Source organism: Pezoporus flaviventris, unplaced genomic scaffold, assembly GCF_033815535.1.
Source record: "Pezoporus flaviventris isolate CSIRO_AGI_PZ_B2104156 unplaced genomic scaffold, CSIRO_AGI_Pfla_v1 ptg000001l, whole genome shotgun sequence".
In the NCBI taxonomy this organism is placed as follows: Eukaryota; Metazoa; Chordata; class Aves; order Psittaciformes; family Psittacidae; genus Pezoporus; species Pezoporus flaviventris.
Genome location: NW_026892549.1, coordinates 18,351,436 through 18,373,369, shown reverse-complemented (window position 1 = coordinate 18,373,369; position 21,934 = coordinate 18,351,436). Strand labels below are relative to the sequence as shown.

The 21,934-nt window shown below is 43.6% G+C and overlaps 1 protein-coding gene and 1 long non-coding RNA gene across 4 annotated transcripts in view; one reads left to right on the top strand and one right to left on the bottom strand.

The window, feature by feature from the left end:
* SGMS1 (sphingomyelin synthase 1) overlaps positions 1-20,220 on the bottom strand; it is a 99,237-nt gene extending 79,017 nt beyond the window's left edge. The window contains exon 1 of one of the 3 annotated variants that reach the window (XM_061446778.1): positions 20,171-20,220. The gene's annotated coding sequence lies outside the window, so the exon portion shown is untranslated. The remainder of the gene's footprint in view (positions 1-20,170) is intronic. The other 2 variants (XM_061446786.1, XM_061446818.1) reach the window with 2 other exon arrangements.
* Positions 20,221-20,488: 268 nt separating this feature from the next.
* Positions 20,489-21,934, top strand: LOC133265927 (uncharacterized). The gene is made up of 2 exons (XR_009742184.1): positions 20,489-20,711; positions 21,023-21,934. It is a non-coding gene; the product is annotated as an uncharacterized LOC133265927 (long non-coding RNA).

The following is a 21,934-nucleotide window of genomic DNA, read 5'->3' as shown; positions in this document are numbered from 1 at the left end:
CTATTGCTGTGCAGAAAGGGGACTACATGCCACTTCCAAATCCTTGGGACTCCAGTTACTGCTGCATCCCATCTCCCACACAGATAAGGTGGAAAGAAATTCTTATTTCTGGCTTCCAGGCTATTTACAGATTCAAGCAGGTATGTTTACACTACTACCACCTAACTTCTAAGTTGTCAAGGGTTTTCTCCCTCAGCTCTTTCTCCTAAACATATGTCAGGTTACAAACCACAGATTGAAGACACTTCTCTGTAATAACATGTGGGAAATGTTTTAGAAATCCTTTATTGTAAAATAACAAATATGAGAAACATGCCTTTTCTGTGCAAGAAGAATTATGCAAAAATAGACTTCATCTCAATAGGCTTCTTCATGATTCCTAAGATGTCATACTAATATTTTCAAGCAGCAGAACAACTGGTATTTACATTCTTTCATGAATGTAAATCATCTCTGGTAAAGCATAATTATCTAAATATCAAAAAAAGTTCATCACTTTGGTTGCTGCTAGCAACATTCAACAAATGACAACAACATACTACATATTTTCTTTAGTATTTAAACAGCCTACAGAATAAAAGGACGGAACAGCAACTCTCCCAGCAGGTGACAGAGCTGACCATGGCACTGCATGAATGACAAATGATAATGCCACTGGTTAACAGTGGGACAATACACATCCGCTAGTGTCAGTGCTAAACCATACCTACCAGATTCACTTTCCAATGCTTTTCTGCCATCACCTGTGGTCTGTTTTTCTGCAGTGGAACCTGATAGGGCTGGTGTTAAGCCAGCACTCTGTAAATACATTTCTAGTTGCTCCAACTTACTACGCAGCAATATTCAGCGGCAATTTTTGGTAAGAAAAACTAGTGTGAACTGTTCTATAAATAAAAATTAATCTGTTTACAGATGCCAGTAATTTTTCACACTATAAGTGGTTTGGAGTGTGATATGCTCATCAAAATTAACATTTAGATATGACACTTTGCCCCATGACATCCCAACCCTGGCCCTCAACTATGCAGAGAGGTCCTTGCTCACACTGCAACGTTCACAATGGCTGCATTCCACACTGTGGCTAAAGGTTGCCTTTAAGTGGTTTACACAGAAGGTGAAATGCCTTTTTTTTTTCCTCAAAAAAAAAACATTTTGGCTCCGAGAAACATTAAAGAAAAACACAGGTTTCAGCATTAGCACAGTAAAGAGCTGCAACTCCTGCAGTTATTGCCAGAAAATTTATTCCTTAAGGCTTTAGAGCTATAAAAGACTATTTTGCTAAAGCAAAAAGCACAAACAAAAAGCAGAGTAGAATGCTCTTAACAGATGCTAAGGAGGGTCGTTACAACATGGTTGAGAACAAGCAGAGGAGGAAGCAAGGGCGCCATCTCACTCTCTCCGTGTTCAGAGCAGCCCACTGCATCAGTAGGATGTCGCAGCAGAGTAATATGGGGTCTTCAAAGGTAAGCAGGCTATGGAAAACCACTATAAAAGTAAAAGGAGTTTTCCCTGCAGCCTGGTCTGCAATTTAACTTGCAGTAGTGAAGGCCAGCAGATCTCTTAAGACTTACAATAGTCATGCCCACCTTAAAAACAAAACTTCCTAAAGCACATTAGTTAGGCTGTTATTTGAGAGAAGAGGAATTAACTACACATTGGTCACCAGAGACAAAAGCATAACAGTCGATACAGAATATTTTTTAAAAAAGTCACAATTCAACACAACTCACTTATCCCAGGGGTACAGAACTGGAAGGCATATTAAGAACATTATCGTTAAAAGAAGCAAAGAAGCATCTCCTTTTTCACTCGAAGCTCTACTTATTTAAAGACATACTGTAGGCATGCTCTCAACGTATTTGATTCCTGATCCCCGTTTTAGCAGAGCAGCAAAAGCTCAATCAGATGAGGTGTACCTTCCTGCTAAGGCCAGTACACCTAAACTGGGAGCTAGGCAAAGGGAAAGAGGGATCAGGGGACAGTTATCTCCAGCGCCACTGTACTGGTTCTGTCATAGTTATTGTTTAGTGCATTTTTCTATACTGTCTCCTTATTTAACTCTGCAGGTTTGCCAGCCTAGAGCTCAGGTGCACACTTTCCTTGGGTTGTGGTTTTGTTGTTTGACCCTGCCAGGGAATTCCCAACCATAAACTGGTTCTGCACCAGTTCCTCGCTTCCATAAACTGCCCAGTTAACCAATGGACTTAACTCAAGCTACATTACAAATGTAGAATTAACCAAATATAACCGGGGGGGGGGGGGGGGGGGGGGAGAAGAACTTTTAAAACAGTGACCTGCAGGTAAGGAAATGTTTTCCTGCTCTGTTTAATTCCCTATATGAACATTTACAGCAAATTAACACTACATATGTTATAGTTTTAAAAAACACTAGAAGATTCTAAGCTGGGGTAACAAAACAGCAAGTTACAAACAAATGTATGTGCAGAAAAATATGCCCTACAGTTTGATAAGCCATCTTCTTGTACTACAAAAAGCATGGACCTTCACATAGGTCTTAACCATACTGCCTTAAAAGTTGCAGCTCACCCTGTGTGGTCAGACCTTACACAAACAGGAACTGCAGGAACTGCAAGCAGTGAAACCCAGACAATCCAATACACACACAAAAAAAAAACCAAAACAGAAAAAAAAAACCAAAAGAAACAAGTTTGAATAAACCTTGAACAACTTGGTGCTTACCCTCTATGAGGTTAACTTCAGCCCCACAAGATTTGTTTGAGACTAGTCTTGCATAACACTTAAGTATAAAAATATTAGATGAGTCTCAAGCAAGAGCTAGCAAGTTTATTACAGGTTCCTGACGAGACCCCTTGGCACTAGCATGCAGATTTTATGTGTGAACACAGATAATATCAGTCTCGCTCCAAAAAGCAAAAAAAAAAAAAATAAAGATTATTGCTTAGTATTGGACAAGTTGGAAGATAATGAGCACATCACAACCATCATATGACAGTAAAACCAGACAGACTTCATTTTCCAGGTTTTTTTTCTTACACTGGAGAGAAAAGTAACTAACATCAGGCATATTAAGAGCCAAAATTAGCTGGTCTGCTTAAATGCAACATACAAAACCATCGGCTGTACTTCCTGAGGTAGGAACACCAAAAGCAGCCAAGTCATACAAGATTTTCAAGTCCTAGCTAGGGGGAGGGGGAGAGAAAAAAAAAAGGGGGAAAGAAAAAAAAACTAGAAAAAGGAAAATAAAAAAGGGGGGAGGGGAAGAAAAACTACACCTCTGAAAGCACAGGAGAGGCAGAAAGGCAGGCTTCTCATATACAAAAAGGATCACACAGCACCTCCAGGTTTTACAAGACAACTACAATCTTTAAAAATGAGATCTCTTTTTCTTTCTCCACAGACACATGCTTACAAATGCACTGGGAGAGAAAGCCTAATTCTGAAACACATGGAAGTAGGCGTGCAAAGAGCACCTATGCTGTAGCAAGTGTCAAGCGTGTCAAACTAAAAGCCATAGCGATCTTACCAGTCAGCACAAAGAGCAACAGGCAAAGCTACCTTGTACCTTTGAATTTACATGTCATGGATTGTAAAAGTGACCTTCAGCCTTCCTGTCCACTCAAATTCTTCTCTAAACATTTGGAAAAAGACACAGCTATCCTGGTTATTTCAATTAAGTCATCTGTCTACCACAGACAGGCCAGATATTGCCAGTGACCTACCAGTGTTTTAAATCAATGGCATAACAGTTTGTCACCACCTCACCAAGAGACCTTTCCCAGTCAGTGCATAAGGATAGTGACATAGAAAACAAATTCATTCTCTTTCAGAGATCTAAAAGGGTTATGCCCACCTCAGAGAAATTATAACAACCTTTTGCCTTCTTCAATCTCCCCTTTCTATTTGGGGCTTTCATTAATTACAGGGCAGAGAGCAGATGAGCATTAGCCCAGTCTCAGTTGCACAATGAATGGTCTGAACTACTCTGACCTAGATGGACTTCACTGACCAGAAGAAAACCTCTCACACAGAGCAAACACTGGTGCAATGAAAGCTGAAATCTGTCATACCATCTCGTTTCCCATTCCCCCCACACAACACATTTTATTTTTAGGTTATAACATCTCATGCAGGAGGGAAAGAAAGGATAGGCACAGGCACAATAGCTGAAAACAAGCTTTAAAACGCCAAACATTCCATTTCACATTTAGTTACATCAGCTACATCTTCAACTCACATTCAGCATTTCTGGAGTCACAGTAGCAAGATTTATATTGTCACACTGATGTCACCTTCACATGCGATTTCCCCATAGTCACAAGCCACTCACAAAGAGCCTGTCACCATCCTCATGAACTAGATTAAATGCTGCTTTTTTGCCTCTTGCTTAGTAGGGTGTCACAGTTTAACCCCAGCTGGCAGCTAAATCCCACACAACCGCTCACTCACTCTCCCTACATCGAGATGGGGGAGAGAATTAGAAAAGTGACAAAACTTGTGGGTTGAATTTAAGACACTTGAATAGGGAAAGCAAAAGCCATATATGCATGAAAAGTACATGCAAGGAATTCATGCACTCTTTCCCATTGGCAGGCAGGTGTTCAGCCATCTCCAGGACAGTAGGGCTCCATTGTATGTAACTGTTACTTGGGAAGACGAACGCCATCACTACAAACTTCCCACACACACACTTCTTCCCACAGCTTTATATGCTAAGCATGACACCATAATGCATGGAATATCCCTTTGGTCAGCTGGGGTCATTGTCCCAGCTGTGTCCCTCCCAACTCCTTGTGCACCCTGAAGTGCAAGCAGAGCCTGACACACTGAACCTGTGCTGCAGCTCCTTCTTCCCCTTTCACAGTGAGGCTTTTTGGTTTGTTGGTTTTGGTTTGGTCTGGTCTGTTTTTTTAAACTTACCCAGCACATCTCACCAGCCTCTCATACTCAATTAAAGTCTGAGATTAAGAGCAGCTGAAGTGAGACAGCACATTTGCTATTACACTAGCATTGTCTTACATGTTCCTTTTTGCTAATTCTATTGGTGCCACAGTTATCAATGAGAAGAAGGAGGAAGCTAGAAGGCAGTTCTGTTCACCAGAGCAGCATGATACAGGTAATGGCACAGTAATTCAATGCATACTTCCCCCTTGGGAGTATTGAATTCCATGGCTGGGTCTGCAAAGGAGCTCGGTGACCCAGCTGAGGTGCAGCCTGTTCCCAAGCCTCACAAATCGTGACTGTTTCTTAGGTCTCTGAAGGCCAAGCAAGCAGAGGCCCTGCTATCTGTGTGCTGGAAGCAGTTTAATCCCTCGTGGCTGTAAAACACAGTTCAGCAGCAACCCTTCTGATAATATGCCATGTTCAGAGGAGCCACAGTCCTCAAACTCCCAGCAAGGCTCTACTGTCATCTTCCATACACACCAAATTCAGCAGAAGCTTTTTTCTCCTGCGAAGAGAAGTTCTTCTTTTGTTGCAGTGGCCAGAAAAGACACCTGCGTATATATGCACTGGAGGAGAGGAATGCACTTGACTAATTCACTGCAAGTAAAAACCAGTTACAAAGTGACACCTGGGTCTTTAATTAGCCTACAAAGCAGTGTATAAGAGTGGCTGATTAGCAACAGTTATCCTGTGTTGAAAAATCAATACATCCCTAATCTGATGCAAATGATATCTAAATCTCAGTAACAGTGCTTTTTAAGTGGTCTGAACACACACACCGACAAGCGGCAGATGACTTGCTAGGGGGCAGGGAGGAGTTGAGGGGTCACTGGAGGGCGGCAAAAAGTGTCCATAAAGTAATTCAAGTTTCACAGCAACAAAGTACAGGAGAAATTTGTTTCTCGTACTTAAAAGTTTTCTTTCTGTCTTGGCCTAAAAGCCATCGACTTGGAAAATGAATTTTCTGGACCACGGCCCTCTCAGGCTAGGGTAATTGCTTTTTAATCTTGCTGCTTCTGCGCATTAAAAAAAGCATCTGTGCATTGCTGCAAAATCCCTCATATGCAGTTAAAAAAAAAAAGGTAAGAACGGTTACCTCCCAGGCTTCAGTGAACGACGATCGGTATTCATTTAGAAATTCCTTACAAAAGAGATAGACTTTCAGAGTTTGCTTTTGAAAGCGCTTTGTTTGCTAAGCTTCTGCCTTCAAGGCAGAGAAAAGCCCTGTAGGATAAGCAAATCTGGGCGGGGACCACAAAAGCAACGGAGAAAGACGCACTTTGCGACTCCCGCGTAGCTATTCAGCACCTCGCAAAGCCTGGGCTATTCCGCAGCAGCCTGAGAATCGCTACCAATGCAAATAACGGATGCATACTTTGAGTTCAAATACATATTCTGACGTACCTTTTACCACTTCCAAAGAGGAGCCACAAAGCTAAAGATCCTTCCACTGCACAAACAGAAGGCGCGGGGCTGGGGAAGGCACAGCCGTGGGGCTGACAAGAGACAGGGCACCTCTTCGGGACGGAGGAACCACTGTGCCACACCACCATTACTTTAAAAGCCTCAAGCACCAAAGCCAGAAGTACGACCAGCCTAGGGTTTGACCTGCATGAGCAACCCACTCTCCCCGATGTCTCATCTGTTAGTCCTCACCATCTCTCCATTTTCACTATGCAATCTCAATGCTTTTACACTTGAAGAGTTTTACTGTGGGTTTTAGGAATTTAGCTCCTGCTGAAATACTTTCTCCTCTGGAAGTTTCTGTGGTAAACTTCGATACCGCACCCAGTTACCGAACTGTGGTTTTTGAAAGACAAGTTCCCTGAAAAAAACAAAGTACTGCATTGGAGAGAGAGGAAGGAATTCCCTGCTCTGGTCTATTCCTGTTAAAAATACTAATAGCCTGAAAAAAATCAGCAGCCTGAAAATTGCATTTGCACAGATGCGAGGGATTTAAAATCTCTTCCAAACAGGTTTGTCAACAAGGAAAACATTAGCAGCTTTTGTATCACTTCCCTTTTTGAGAGGCCATCTCCTATAATGCATGTGTTACTCAAGTTTTCCGTTAGTTTTATAAATGTCAAACAGCCTCTTCCAGTTTTAACAGTTAATCAAATTATTTATGAGAGGTGCAAAACCACTAAATTGTCAGGAAAGAGAAAACCGGAGCTCCAGCAATGCATCTGCAAATTCGGCCAGAACAAAACAGCATGCTTTCTCTTAAAAATCACGGAAAAGACGGAGGAAACTTGAACTACATCTTCCTCAAAAGGGAAAAGTGCTGCTGGGGCTACAGAGAAATTTTACGCTTGGGAACACAGAGTCACTCCATAGAAAGGATCTTCCCCTATACGAACAGAAGCCCCCACCATGCCTTGTTCAAAAGGCAGAACAGTAATAGAACACCAAAAAGAGCACTGGTACCATAACAGATAAATAAATAAATAATAAAATTAATCACGACATTAAACAAAATCATCTGAAAATGGCTGTTCTTGACCATTTGTGCTGCACAGCACAACATGATATTAACTCACCGGTTCTGCTTTACAGGATTTGGTTTTGGAGTTGCTCGCTCTCGGCTCTCAATTCAAGAAAAAAAACAAAAAAATATGTGCCAGCAGCACCCAGGTCCTTAGATCTATCGGTAGTACAACATTTTCCACTTCTCAGCAAAAGAAACCTTTATACTGCAGATTTGCCTCGGATCTGACAAAAGCATGGTTTTTGCATCTACCTCCCCCCAGCCACAGGCCCCAAAACTAGACACACCTCAGGGTCAGGAGAAGGAATCTGTTCCACCCTCCTAAAAGTCATCTGCAAAGTCTTGGGGCTTGCTAAAAAACTGCCAGTTTCCCTTGATTGCTCGAATGGGATCATCCCTCCGCGGGGATGGAGGAGAGGCAGCCCTGCACAACCAGGAATTGCAGCCATCTCTCCCTCCCCTACCCTGCCGTGCTCTGCCCTCGAGGGATGCTTATCCCTGACTCCAGCCTTACACATACATTTGCTGGGAAAAGCACATCTTGAAACTAAAAATGGTCATCCTGGTCGAGCTTCTGGATGTAAACATGCAGGCTGATCTTTCACAGAGCAAGCACGGCACAAGTGGCACTTATGACCTGGGCGGGAACATAACCGGGGTGCCTTCAGTGCTGTTTTATCGCACGCAGCTTGGTGAAAATCCAAACATGCACACTTGCAAGAAGCAGGATGAGGATCCTCCCTCCTTGCAGCTCTACACACTGTTTTTTGGTTGTTAAAAGAGGGGGCAGTAATCGTGGCAAAGCATCCTCCCATGCTCCCCACAACTCCGCGCTTGGAGGGTGCTTGCTGAACAGCCTGACTGGGGGAAGGGTGAGAAACAACCTGAATGGCACAACAGAATTACTGTAATAAGCTTAACTGCTGAGCTGGTACCTGCATAAGGGATATCTTAAGTCCCAAATGCACAAGCAGATTCTGCTCTCATCAGATATAGCCATGGATCTTTCTATATAGGATTAAAGATGGATTGACACACGTGGCAAAAGCAGTTTCATTAAGGAAAAAAGGAAACATTCTCTATGAATAATATACAAGAAAAGCAACACATACCCTAAATTTCTTATGCTGACCTTACCAACTCAGGCTTACTTTTCTGCTTTAACACCCATTCAAAATAACAGCCCACACTTTACGCTTGATCAGCTATGGCTTATTACCAGTTGTTACAAACTATCTGCAACATTTTCATCCCCTCCCTGAAATTTCTAGCAAGTTAATTGCATGTGAGCATGAAAAGAGAATCTGAGCTTGGCAATGCACTTGCCAGAACAATATTCCTACATTTGAGTATATAAACAACACACACAGACCTGGTGACTGATCCAGCAAAGGCAGCTGTTGATAACTATCAAGTTGTCATTCCCTTCTCACCTTATCAGAAGTCCCAAACACAAGGTCCCCATCAGCAAAGCAGGAGTCAGTGGTACCTACACCATGTGTTCCAGTGGGGCCATGACTAACCCTTTCTGAGCAAGAGCCAAGGCACTCTCCTTCCACAGCAGCAGATGCAACTCTGTGACTGGGCAGTGGGTTTCAATTTCCCCATGCACTCAGCTGGGGCTCCCTCACAACCCACTGCTGTTCCTCCTCTAATGACAAGCAGTTGGAGAGACCAGGTTTGCGTTTCCTTCCCCATGCCCCTTAGGTTAACAGCCACCTCTCAAGGATATCTATGAGCCCAGGGGAAGGTGGTGGCAGCACAGGTCTCACAAGACACAGGGTGGGGCTCAAAAGGTGTGAATGGACACGAGGAGGAGGAAGACATGGAGAAATGGTGAGAAGACCAGCAGTCCAGGAAGACCAGAAGGATACTCTAACAAATGATTTGAAAGTATATTATTGTAGCTGCATTCCTGAGCCTTGTACAAACCTCTGCCCACTTTGACAACAGAAACCACAACAGGTAGATTTAACTTGGGAGTACTTGCAAAGTCATGCTGAGAATACTTCATTAAAAAGCTGTGCTTAAAAACAAACTCTCCCTCCCTGCAGTTAACTTTTAACACTTGTCTAAGCCACTGGAGGAACAGTGCTGCCCTCACCCTGTGAACGTAAATCATAGCAATAAAAGTGCCAATTAAAAATAGGGAAGGTACTTTGTTCAAGACAATCTAACATGCCTTATACAAAACAATCCGTCTTTTAAGGGACTGACTTGAGATCCTAGTTTAAAAATAAGAACAGCACAAATAAAATATGTAGGTTATTATTAAGCATGCAGCCAAGTCACTTTATATAAATGTCCACACAATAATTCACCCCTGCTTTATAAAAAAGGAAATGTTTTTAAAGCAGTCCTTGAAAGGACACAAATCCTCAAATTCAGGAGAGACTAATACTGCCTCCAGAGAACCCAATATAGAGATCACTCCTCTTTATATTTATTTTAATGTTCCACACATTTTTAAAGCTATAAATACAGAAACATCAACATTATCCACTCTTCAAATACTTAGTCATAGAATCATAGTATAGTTTTGAGTTGGAAAGGACCTTCAAAAGTCCTTTCATCTAGTTCAACTCACCTGCGAAGATTCAACTAGATACGGTTGCCCAGAACCATATCCAGTCTGGCCTCAATGTCTCCAGGGATGGCGCATCCACCACCTCTCTGGGCAACCTGTGCCAGCATTTCACCACCCTACTTCAGGCATTTCACTTTGAAGCGTCTGTGGAATTAAGATGATGACTTCTAAAAGGTGAAGTTTATGTTGCCTCTTTTATCAACTATTAGCAACATTAAGAGCAACAAAAGGATGCAAGAACTAAACCTGGCGGACATTCATACCGACTTCAGTTTAGTCTACTACAGACCCACAATTGCCTCTCATAGTGTTTTATTAAAAAAGAGAGGGGGGGAACCAAACCGTAACTCAAAACCACATCAGTCATAAAGGAAGTTTGTTGATGGAGTCAACACAGTCATTGCAGAAGTTATTCCACCTCAGTGGTGCAGAGATTGCCATTGCTATTTTGCATGACACAGACCTGGAAGAAAAGTCAGTTACTACAGCGCTAGTGAGAGCAGACAATGTGGGCATGATCCCACATGCTGACATTCAGTGCGTTGCTGTTTCCCTCTTGATAAGGTCCTACTTTGCTAGGTAAACCACAACACACTTCTCCAAAACCTCCTGGAACACCCTTTAACACTGGCAACTGGGAAGGTGAAGAGAAGGGGGAGAGGAAAAAAAAACAAAACAAACAAACAAACAGCTCTATGACAGCCATGAATCAATTCAGCTCAGAAAGCTCACTTTGAACAGACACACCTAAACCTTTGGGAATTGAACCTGCAGTCTTTCAACCTAAAAGAGATTTAGTGATAGGGATCACAGCTTACAGCCCCAAGTCATTCATATCTCACCTAGGTCACTGAGTCAGGGAAGCCTCTGCCTGCCACAAGCCACCCTGCCACCACCAGCCCAGAGTAATGCACCAAAGAAAACTAAACTCCCTCACTAGAAAATTCAAGCAGTTCATCTCCAGTGAACATCTGGACTTGATCCACATGCTGAAAACATCAAAAAGATTTTCATTGCTACTTAAATGAAAATTCATAATAAATCAGCTAGGATCCTTTAGAAACTAGCATGCCATCCTTATTAGCATTTGCATGCACATTAAACACCCTGCAATTAGTCAAAGTCTTAATGATAACATTTGTGCATGAACTCACAAAACAGATAGGACCGAACTGTGTGCCCCATCTATGCCTGAGTAACCAAGACTATGAGGTGCAGTTACTTTTTCTGTTGTTCAGAAAGGGGTAAGGTGTATTTATTGGATTGTTCACTTATACATATTCAGCAACTTTGAAGTTACTTCACCCTGTAAGGTCCAACTATGAGCAACACAGCTGGAAACACAAGACAATTACAAGCAGCAGCACCTTACCTACAAAAGATACATAGGCTTCAGCTTGACACAGGTCACAGGAAAAATGAATCCTTCTCACACAGTATAAAAATTGTCTTTACAAACCTATTTGTGCTTTAAAGTATCCAAATATATTTTATTAATTATATTTATTAAGCAGTCTAAAACTAGATTTAATCTTCTTGAAATCAGGTAAACAAACTCAAATATCTCTTGGATTTTCATAATTATCAAGCTGTTCTGGCTTTTTAATTTGCTATGATTAATTTTGCACATGCTGAGAGACCTGACTTCAGAATCTTCACCTTGAAAAGGCTGGAGCTTCAGCATCCCCCCAGCTGCATGTAACAGAAACACATTAACAACCAACCCCATTCTAACGTGTGCTGAAAAGCACAGCTAGACAGAGGCAGGCAAAGCACTATCTGCTTCGCAATTTTGCAAAGCTTATAGCAGAAGGGCCAAACACTGGCTGGGTTATTATCCAATCTGCAAATAAACACAAGTAATTAATTTAGTAGCATGGCATTGCATCTTGCAGGCTGTATTTCAACACATAGCTATTACAGTGGAACCACTTAAAGGAATAGAGCAATTCCTTATGATTTCTAGTGTATAGTCTGCATTCAGGCTACAGCTATGAAAAGAACAGAAAGGAAGTCCTGAACATGGAAACAAGATTCCCAGATAATTAATGAATAAAATACAAAACCATTTATAAAGCCAGTAAACATTTTTTGTAGAGTGAACAACTATTTAAAATATTTGCTCATACCCAGCTATGAATGGACAGTATTAAAGCACTATTACCAGTGTGAGAGGGATTACAAAATTAATACAAACAATTCATTTTTAACCTCTTAAGTGCTTTGTGTGATATTAGCAAAGAAGTCTTCTAATGGGAATAATGATAAAAGGATTTTAAAGATTGGCAGCCACTCAGTAAGATGGCTAAGGAAAGTTCCCTGTAGGCAGTTATAAAATGACTGCCAATTCACTTGCGCCATGATGAAATGTGAGTTAAGCAGCACCACTCAGAAGTCAAGATCTTTAAGGAGTAACTGGTAGTCCATTGAGAATGTCAGCTCAGTTGGACAGGCACAGAGAAGAAAATAACTAATGGCTTTTTCTACTGCATGGTGCACCTGTACCTTATTATCTGTATCTCATGTTCTTTCCTCTTTTCCACTCCCAGCATAGCACTGACAAACACTGAATAAAGCTTGCAGGGTGGACTCTCTACACACGAGGTAAGAACCCCTCTTCCTAAAGACCACATGAGACTCTTTCAGCAATAGATCTTTTTCCCTGGAGATTTTCAACACCTCACGTACCTTTGAAGCTAGTCTTGCTCTGAACAGGAGGTAACAAACTTCTCTGTGATTGTCATCTCTACAGATATTCTTGTAGCCATTTATACTTACTGAACTCTCAGCTTAACTCTGGCACTGCCTCTCAAAAACATTATAGATGTTTGGAAGGTAAGACACGTGGCTGTATGGGTCTGTGTCACCCAACCATAGGTACTTGTTTTTTTGCAAGCATTCACAAAGAAACTGAAAAACGTATCAGAATGCAATTAATACACTTAAATGTGCTTTGGGCCCTGTTTTGGCTTTTAAAATGTCCTTTGATGATCAATTTATTTACATTTTGAAAAGAAGAAAAACTGAAATAGGAAATTGCATATGCACAAAACCAAAGGCAGTATCTGACAAGTCATTTGTTAATTTGTGGCCAATTGCTCATTACTGCAAAATAAGGCTTTTGCACTATTTCAAGAAGAAACCCTAGCCCATTACTAAATGTTGCTTTTGGCAAATGCAAACTTCTTCCAGGACAGTGAATCTCCATAAAAATCATGTTTCATTAAATGCATACACTGGCATCCCAAAAGTACTGGTGGAAACAGAAGATGTTCTCTCAAGGCATTCTGTTGGGACCTTCATCTGCTTTCATTCACCTTTTTTTACCTGTTCTTGCATTGTTCACAGTGCTGCTTTGAACACTACCTACCCCCTACACTGTCTCTTCTCAGCACCCTGCCCCACAAATGACCAACTTCAGCATTCTGAGAAGAACACATACGTTCCTTTTCCTTCCTCCAAGTCTTGCTCACTTAACTATTAGGTTAACACTGTGTTCCCTAGACACTCAAAATCCACAGAACATTGTCACTTTATATTATTCATGCACCCTCTGTAAGTGACAAATCTCACCCTGAGCTGCCCATTGCCTGACTCACCTTCTGGCACTGGATTTCCACTCCCATTTAAAGCAAGCAGACCTTGAGCCCTGATGCCCCATCACTAGTCGAGCTGGCCAACAGTACATGCACTGAAAAGTGGCCACCTTGAAGTTACTACATCAGTGAATGGTGAGCACACTCTGAGAATTGTATGCAGTTAGCATAGCCAAGCAGGTATTTTTGCAGCAACTGCCCTCAAGGCACTTTCAAGGTCTTTTCCATCATTGTAACAGCAGGAATAATTTTTAAGCCTTCAAATGCTCTTAAATTAACTTCCCTGACAAAGTTTTCCAGAGCAATATAATCTGACTACATATAACTCTATGCAGAAGAGAAGGGGCACAAGGAAGACAAAGTACAGACTTCAGAGCAGAAGAGACACTATAGCTCGATCTAGATGGAACTGTTTCATTAGTGTGTAGATTCAAAGCCATTCCTATGCACTTACCGAAGTGCTACCCAAGCCTTCCTAGCAAGCAAAAATCTATTCTGTGTACAAATAGGGCTTTTATAGCTTGGCACAGTGCTCAACTGCAGAGTCAAACTTTCGATGCCTGGTAAATTTTTTACTTGAAAGTGGCAGGAGAGCTCATGCCAGAAGCCCGTATGAAATGCAGCTTAGTGGCAGAAGGTCAAAGTGTGGTATCAAGAGATTTTCTGAAAGTGTTTCAAGACAAACTTCTTAAAAGCATTATGCTATCTAGGGAGGCATAGATTTATATCACTAAGAAAGCCTAGTTAAGAATCTTTATGACTCCTTCCAATAATGGGTAATATCTACTTTGTGCAGTAGGATCTCCTGTAGGTGGTGAAAGCTGTCTCTCTGTTTATCTAATCCTTGGTTCTTTTGCTTAAGTTATGAATTAATAAATAAAAAGTGTTAATGCCAGAGTTTTTCTGTAGACTGTCTCCTAAGGAGAAGAAAACAAACAAACAAACAAAAAAAAAAAAAAAACAAAAAAAACAAACAAACAGACTTTCAGGTGCAAAGGGTGATATTTCATGCATAAAAAACCCCACAGAAATCTGGCCTACAGACAACTAAAGAAAGCACAACAGAGTTTAAAGACCAACAGTTTAAACGATTACCCTTTCTCCATTAGTACCTAAAACTATGGCTAGAGAAGGATAAATTTAATTTGAACAGAGAGGAAGGCTCCATAATCTACCATTTTTATAAAAATATTTAAAGCTAGTGTTAACAATGACCCTGAAGAGATGTCAGGCATGAAACTTTCAACATACTGAATCTTGCCAGCTGTCACCACACCATAATAAAACAAAAAAACAGATAGTAAAGCCCCACTGAAACCTAATCTGTCTGCTCAGGATCTCCCCGTGAATCTGCACAAATGCACTGTTAGGTTCACCTACAAGATCAAATTTGCAAATGCTTATACACTCTCCCATTAAAGTATTTCAATTGTCTGAATTTGCCATTTTAACAAATTCAAGTACAAGACTTTAAATTCAATTAGCAAAAATCTCAGTGCTCCCAACATAAAATTTGCCAAGTGACATTTAATAGCATTCAACACACACAAAGCTAAGCTAATACACTAATGGACCAGCAATGAAAATTGTAAGACACTCTGAAAAGCAATACTCTTTTTTTAGTCAAGGAAATTAAAGGTGTAGGCTGCACTGGACAGGAAAAGATGACAGCTATTAAAAATCCTTCTGAAACCAAGGCTGCAAAAGCACCACACAACTATGGCTGCCCACAATTTGAGAGCAAAGAAGAAAAACAGTTGCTCTATTCAGCAAGATCTCCTACAAAAAGGCTAGGTTTTGGGGGTTATATACCTAATGTAAGGCTGTTTCAGTTCTTAAAATGGGAATTACAACCTCTTCTGCTGTTTTTACTTCTGACTCCTCCTACTTCTTTTTTTGATGAAGGCTTAGGCAACACAGCCCCACTCACCACCATTCTGTAGTCCCACACTAACTGATGCCCACAGAAGCACTAAGTTTTCCAAGCCTTGCGTCCCAAACGGCTAAGGACACAACACTGGACCCCAAGAAGCCAGCCCAATGAGGAATTCTGCTACTGTGCCTCCCCATTGCACTCCTGCACCTCACCAACTTCCCAAGAAAGCTGCAAGTTTTCACACAGCTATGCCTCCTGCATTAGAAAAACCCAAGATACTGGGCTTCAGGGATCCCTTTAAGTCTTTTTTACATGTGGCAATATGCTTCACCTTAATTCCATTTAAATAAAGCAGGCTACATCCAAAGAGCTTCAAAAACTCAGGGAGACAGAAGGCAGACCATGCTGGGAAGTCTGAGAAAAAAACCTCTAGAGTGATGATTAAGCAGAAGGAGATTTTTTTTTTTTAATTTGCTTAAATATAAACAAATTAGCACAAGCAAAACCTATGGTTGGTGAAGATGCTTTTACAATAAAGATTTATTAATGTTCTTCTTTGAATACAGATGTGCAATTGAATACCAGGGCAGCACTCCACAGACCAATGAAAGAAGCATCAACAGGACGTTCTGCTTCACCCAAGTCTTGCTCCTGTGATTTGGATGAGTGAACTATAAAGACCAGCACCAGCAATAACTACATTTTAAAAGCTGCGTTTCTTTAAGAGAGTTGTTGTAGTCTCCTAAATTAGACTTTTTTTTGACGCTCTTGGTTAAGAGCTATAAGAACAAAGCTCAGGTGGTAGTTTCATGGATGTTTAAATATTCACTTATGTTAAGAGCTATACAAAGCACAGGGTTTCCCTGTTACACCTAGTAGCTTATTAGGATATGTTCATTTTATCAACAGAAAACAAGCACAACTAACCGGCACCAAACACGGCCTCTGCTAAGTAGATTTTCAAAAGCATACAATATATTTGGGATGAAAGTGCCACAAGAAGCCAGTAGGTTTCACACTTTTTTCAGTTTGCTGCATTTCCCCCAGCCTTTTGGGGAGCAAACAGGGCGAGACAGGGAAAACTTAATTATTAACTTGAATGATGCCACACACTTTGGGAATACAAAATGTATTAAAAGCCAGAGTTTCCAATCCACAGCACACGAGTTATGCAGTACATCAGCCTTTGGAAGGCTGCCTGCCCCTATCTGCTTGCTGGTGTCCTGGGTGAAAAAAAACCTCCAATAACACCAAATCCTTCAGAAAATCATATGCTGGGCTGGCCAACCATATGCTGGGTTGCATCAAAAGAAGCATGACCAGCAGGTTGAGGGAGGGGATTCTGCCCCTCCACTCCTGTAATACCGCACCTGCAGTGCTGTATCCAGCTCTGGGACCCCCAAGAAGGACATGGATCTGCTTGAGTGAGTCCAGAGGAGGCCACAAAGATGCTCCAAGGGCTGGAGCACCTCTGCTACAGAGACAGGGCTGAGAGAGCTGGGCTTGTTCAGCCTGAAGAAGAGAAGGCTCTGAGGACAAGACCTTACAGCAGCCTTCCCCAACTTCGAAGGCAGCCTTCACCTGGAGAGGAACTTTTTACAAGGGCCTTGTCCTGGGTTCAGCAGTAGCAGTCATGTTTCTCCTTCTTGGTAGCTGGTGCAGTGCTGTGTTTTGATTTCAGCTCTGGAACAGAGCTGATAACAAGGATGTTTTGGTTTGGCCAAGGACTTTGTGAGCCTCATGCTCTGCCAGGGAGGAGGGGAAGCTGGGAGGAAGCAGAGACAGGACACCTGACCCAAACTGACCAAAGAGCTATTCCATACCACAGCACGTCATGCCCAGGATGTAACTGGGAGTTAGCCGGAAGGGCTGGGAGACTGCAGGGTTGGAGGAGGTATCGGTCGGAGCTTGGTCGGGTTTGGGGGGCGAGTTATCGGTCAGCTGGTGGTGAGGTGTTGTATTCTCTTCCCTTGTTATTTCCTTTATCATTATTATCATTGGTGGTAGCAGTAGTGATTTGTGTTATACCTTAGCTACTAAACTGTTCTTATCTCAACCCGTGGGAGTTGCATTCTTTTGATTCTCCTCTCCGTCCCTCCGAGAGCAGGGGGAGGGCAAGAAAGGGGGGGAAGTGAGCGAACGAATTACCTGACTGGGTTTAAACCACGACAGGCCTACAGGGATAGACCAAGGGGGAATGGCTCTGAAGTGACAGAGGGGAGATTTAGATTAGATATTAGGCAGAAGTTCTTCCCTGTGAGGGTGGTGAGGCACTGGCCCAGAGAAGCTGTGGCTGCCCCATCTCTGGCAGTGTTCAAGGCCAGGTTGGATGGGGATTTGAGCAACCTGGTCTAGTGGAAGGTGTCCCTGCCTGTGGCAGGGGAGTTGGAACTGGATGAGCTCTAAGGTCCCTTGCATTCCAAACCATTCTATGATTCTATGAAAACACTGACAGTACATGGGGTCTCAGTTCATGAACCTTTGATTGCTAAAATAAAGAAAACAAACCAAACCAAAATAATCATCCCACTAAACACACAACCCACCAACAACCCACCTCTCAAAACTCAGTTCTGAGCTTATTTTAAGCTCACCTCTACTTTGGAGCACTTTTTCCATGTTCCTTTGGCTTTGATATGCTGCACTTGAATTATGACTGAAATAGCATTCAGGTGCTCTGCTCTATTTCAACAAAGAACACTTTGGATCTACCTCATTGTGAAGCCTTAAAAATCCTTCTTGCACAACATGTGTCTCTGTGAACCACACCACAAGAGAAGGATCTCATGTCATGTTCAACAAAAATGGCCATGTACAATTCTCTTAGTTTGGGGTTGGGCTTTTTTTGATGGTGTTACACCGCCTTTTTTTAACTCCAAACAAGCTGGAGATCAAGGATATGGATCATTTTTGTCTGAGTATTTTTTACAGGGTGCCCCGCTGCCCCAGTTAAAAAGCCTGTAATTCGTCAACCACTCCTTACAGCCAGACTGGAATTGCTATTAAATCTAAGTCCCAGGCCACCCATTTTTAGCACACCAATTAACTACCACTGAACAACGCAGAGCAGCAGCAACCAGAAGATGGGAAGCATTTTTAAGTTGTCATCACCCACAGAGTATGTTTTTCTTCCATATGTTCAGTTCAAGAGAACTCAATAATTATTTAATTAAAAGCAGCACCTATTCAAGCTTGACAGGTGTTGAGAGAAGCAATAGTATACATGGAGAACAGGTCTGTAGAAGGTGCTATTAACAATCCACTGCCTTTTAAGGATACCGTTAACTCTGAGCAGTCAAGTAGTATTCATTAATACCTTCAAGTCTTGAAAATGATCCACATACTTTGATTTATTTAATTTAGAAGTGTCACAAGTTTTCATTAAGAGGTAATGAAACATGTGGAGGCATGTTGCCTCTGGGTTGATATGTGAAAGACAAAAGAGTGAGAAATTATTTGGGAATCACAGTTTGTGTTTCTGCTAAGAAAGGTTCCCTTCATCAGGAAGGCTCATCAGCATGATGTCAACATGGCAGAGCTCCCATTTTTACAAATAATATTCTCCTCTCTCTCTCCATCCTTGCCTCATGTACTTACAGTGCCTTCAGGCACCAAGGCCTTCTTTAATGAGGTTTTAACACAAGACAGAATAAATTAGAAACCTTGATCAAAACAGGGCCTCCAGCAGGAACACAGTAAAAAGATCCAAGTAAAAAAATTCAAGAAATGCACTGCATCAATCAGCAAGCAATTTCACAATCAGCAAGCAGCTTCACAAATAGGGAGCACACCTGCCTGGCAGGTTGCCGCTCATGGTGAGGCCTCTCTCACCCTCCATTCTGACTTCCAGCCTCTTCGTCCCTGAGATACTCGAGCTGTGGTCACCCAGCAAGCCTCAAACCCAGAGAGGTGGTGCAGCCCTAATGCCACCACTACAGCCCTTGAAGTCATCAGATAGGAGGGAACTCCCCCCTCACTGTGGACTTCTCCAGCTTCTTTTGGAGTGGGAAGCAGTCTGCCGTCGCACCTCAGAGAACTGAGGGCACCAGGCAACCCCTGGACTGAGAGGGGGCCCTACCTGAGCTGAGCAGACCGGGTTCAGGCCCGCAGTCCCACCTAAGCTGAGAAGACCACATGCCCCCCGGGCCCTCTGGGGCTGAGGGGCCTGGACCCTCCACTCAGACACCCTGAAAAGGAAGGGAGCAGACCTGACCCTGCATCACAGCTGACGGGACAAGCGCTCCAGGCGGAGCAAGGAAGCTGAAGTCTCCTCAGTTCTAGTCCCACCAGCTCAGGCGACTGTAGCCCTCTCAGCCTCCGGGGCCCGGGAGATCTCTGGTGGGGGAGCTGCAGTCCCCCTCAGTACTGAGCGGCCGAGATACCCCCAAGCTGAGGAGACCACACTTCCCTCAGGGCCCCCGGGCGGAGGGGACCCGAGCTCCCCAGAAGGGAGACCCCTGGGGCTGAGGGGGCCTGGACACCCTCCGGGGATCCTCCGGAGCTGCGGAGGCCTCCGCCAGGCTGCGGTGCCAGGTACCCCGGAACCGCTGTCCGGCCTCGACGCTATACGGCCCCGCTTCGGGCGGCCGCGGCCTCTTCCCCGCTGTCACCCACTGCCCCGTCCTGCCGCCACCCCCGAGCCTGTGTCCAACCTGCCTGCCTGACCCCACGCTGAGGCGGCGGCGCGGGTCGCTGCTCACCGTGCGGCGCGAAGCCCTGCTGCGGAGCTGGTCTGGTCGGGTCGGGTCGGGTCGGGTCGGGTCGGGTCGGGTCGGGTCGAGCCGAGCCGGCACGGCCGCCGGGCGGGCGGATCCCCTGGGCGGCGGCTGCGGCTGCCCCGTGTCCCGTGCGGCGGCGGCGGCAGCGGCGGGCGGGGCGGGTTGCACCGCGCGTCACGTGACGGCCGTGTCATTCCGCGGCGCCATGTTGTGCGCGGCGGGGGTGTGTGTTGTGTGACGGGTCGGTGCTGCCCGCAGACGCCTGTGCGGGGTGGTTATCTGCGAACACAGCCGTCGTTATCGCCAGGGACACGGGTCGGGACGCTCGTCGCTGTCAGAGCTATTGGTTTTCGATGTAGCGTTGTGCCTAGAAGCGTTCTGCAGGCATGTAACCGAATAATAAACCCCAAAACAGCTGGCATCAGCATCTTGCTGCAAGCAGATAAGGGGTGAAAAGTTCTCATGCTAAATCTGGCTGGCATCCTGACGGAGCCGGGCCAGGCGTTACCTTGTCCACCAGGAGGTGAGGTTGTGCTTCGTGCTGGCGTGAACGGAGGTGGTAGTGAGGAGGGGTTTGGTCTCTTCCCCCAAGTAATAAGTGATAGGACAAGAGGAAATGGCCTCAGGATGCACCGGGGGAGGTTTAAATGAGGTATTAGGAACAATTTCTTCAGCGAAAGGGTGATCAGATACTGGAACAGGCTGCCCAGGGCAGTGGTTCAATCATACTCAAAAACTGTGTAGATGAGACCCTTATGACATGGTTTAGTGGTGGACTTGATGATCTTACAGGTCTTTTCCAACCTAGCTGATTCTGTGATTACCCTTCTGCAGGGAAAATGTGATGCAGAACTGGAGTGCATGCATCCTGCCCTGAGAGCTGCAAGACCAGAGGATGCAGTGTTGGCGCAAACTTGGACGTCTGCTTTTATTTCACTACCCAGGGGATCTTCTTGGGCATTGGTCTTCACCTTCTTTGTTGTAACATCAAGAGCTCTCGAGACGTAAGAAGTCAGCTGTTATTAATCTTAGTTGAAATAGAATAAGAGAACAATTCAGCTTGGAAGCAACCTGTGGACATCATCTTCTCAAGTTAGAAAGATTGTAAAATTTAGTTTCATGAATACTTTGCCTCACACCCTATTTCAAACCTCGTTTCATGAACTCTGCCTTGTTAATATGAGAACATTGGGGTTTTTCCATACAAAAAGGTCAAAAGCATTTTGTGGTGCCCACAGTGGTTGTGGGATACCTGTGCACACTGGGTCTGGTTTCCTGTGGGCCTGTTCCCCAGCGTGGGAAGATCTACAAGGGCTGATTAAAGCTGTTCCCACATTTCAGGCATTCGTTATCTCTCCAAGGTGGTTGCTAGCCAGCAGATCAAGGAGATAGCAGAGCTGCACTGCATCCAGCTACCCCTCTCCCACACAATCGGAGGATGAAAACACACATGGGAGGGACTGGGTGTGGCAGTATGTCATAGCAACATCAAGCAAGAGACAGTTTTTGCCATGTAAACATATCAAAATCTTAAAAACCCTCATGACTTAACCCTAATCAATGACTGATTGCAAACATTGCCCAAGCTAAAACAAAATTAAGCTTGGATAAACAGTAGTTCATGCACTGGAGCAGTTGAAACACAAAGGTGTCCTGGTCCTCTATAAAGAAATATCAAATACTGCAGTTTCTTAAAATGTAGTTTAGCCCTTCAGAGGGAAAATTCCCCATGTAATAAAACTCAAG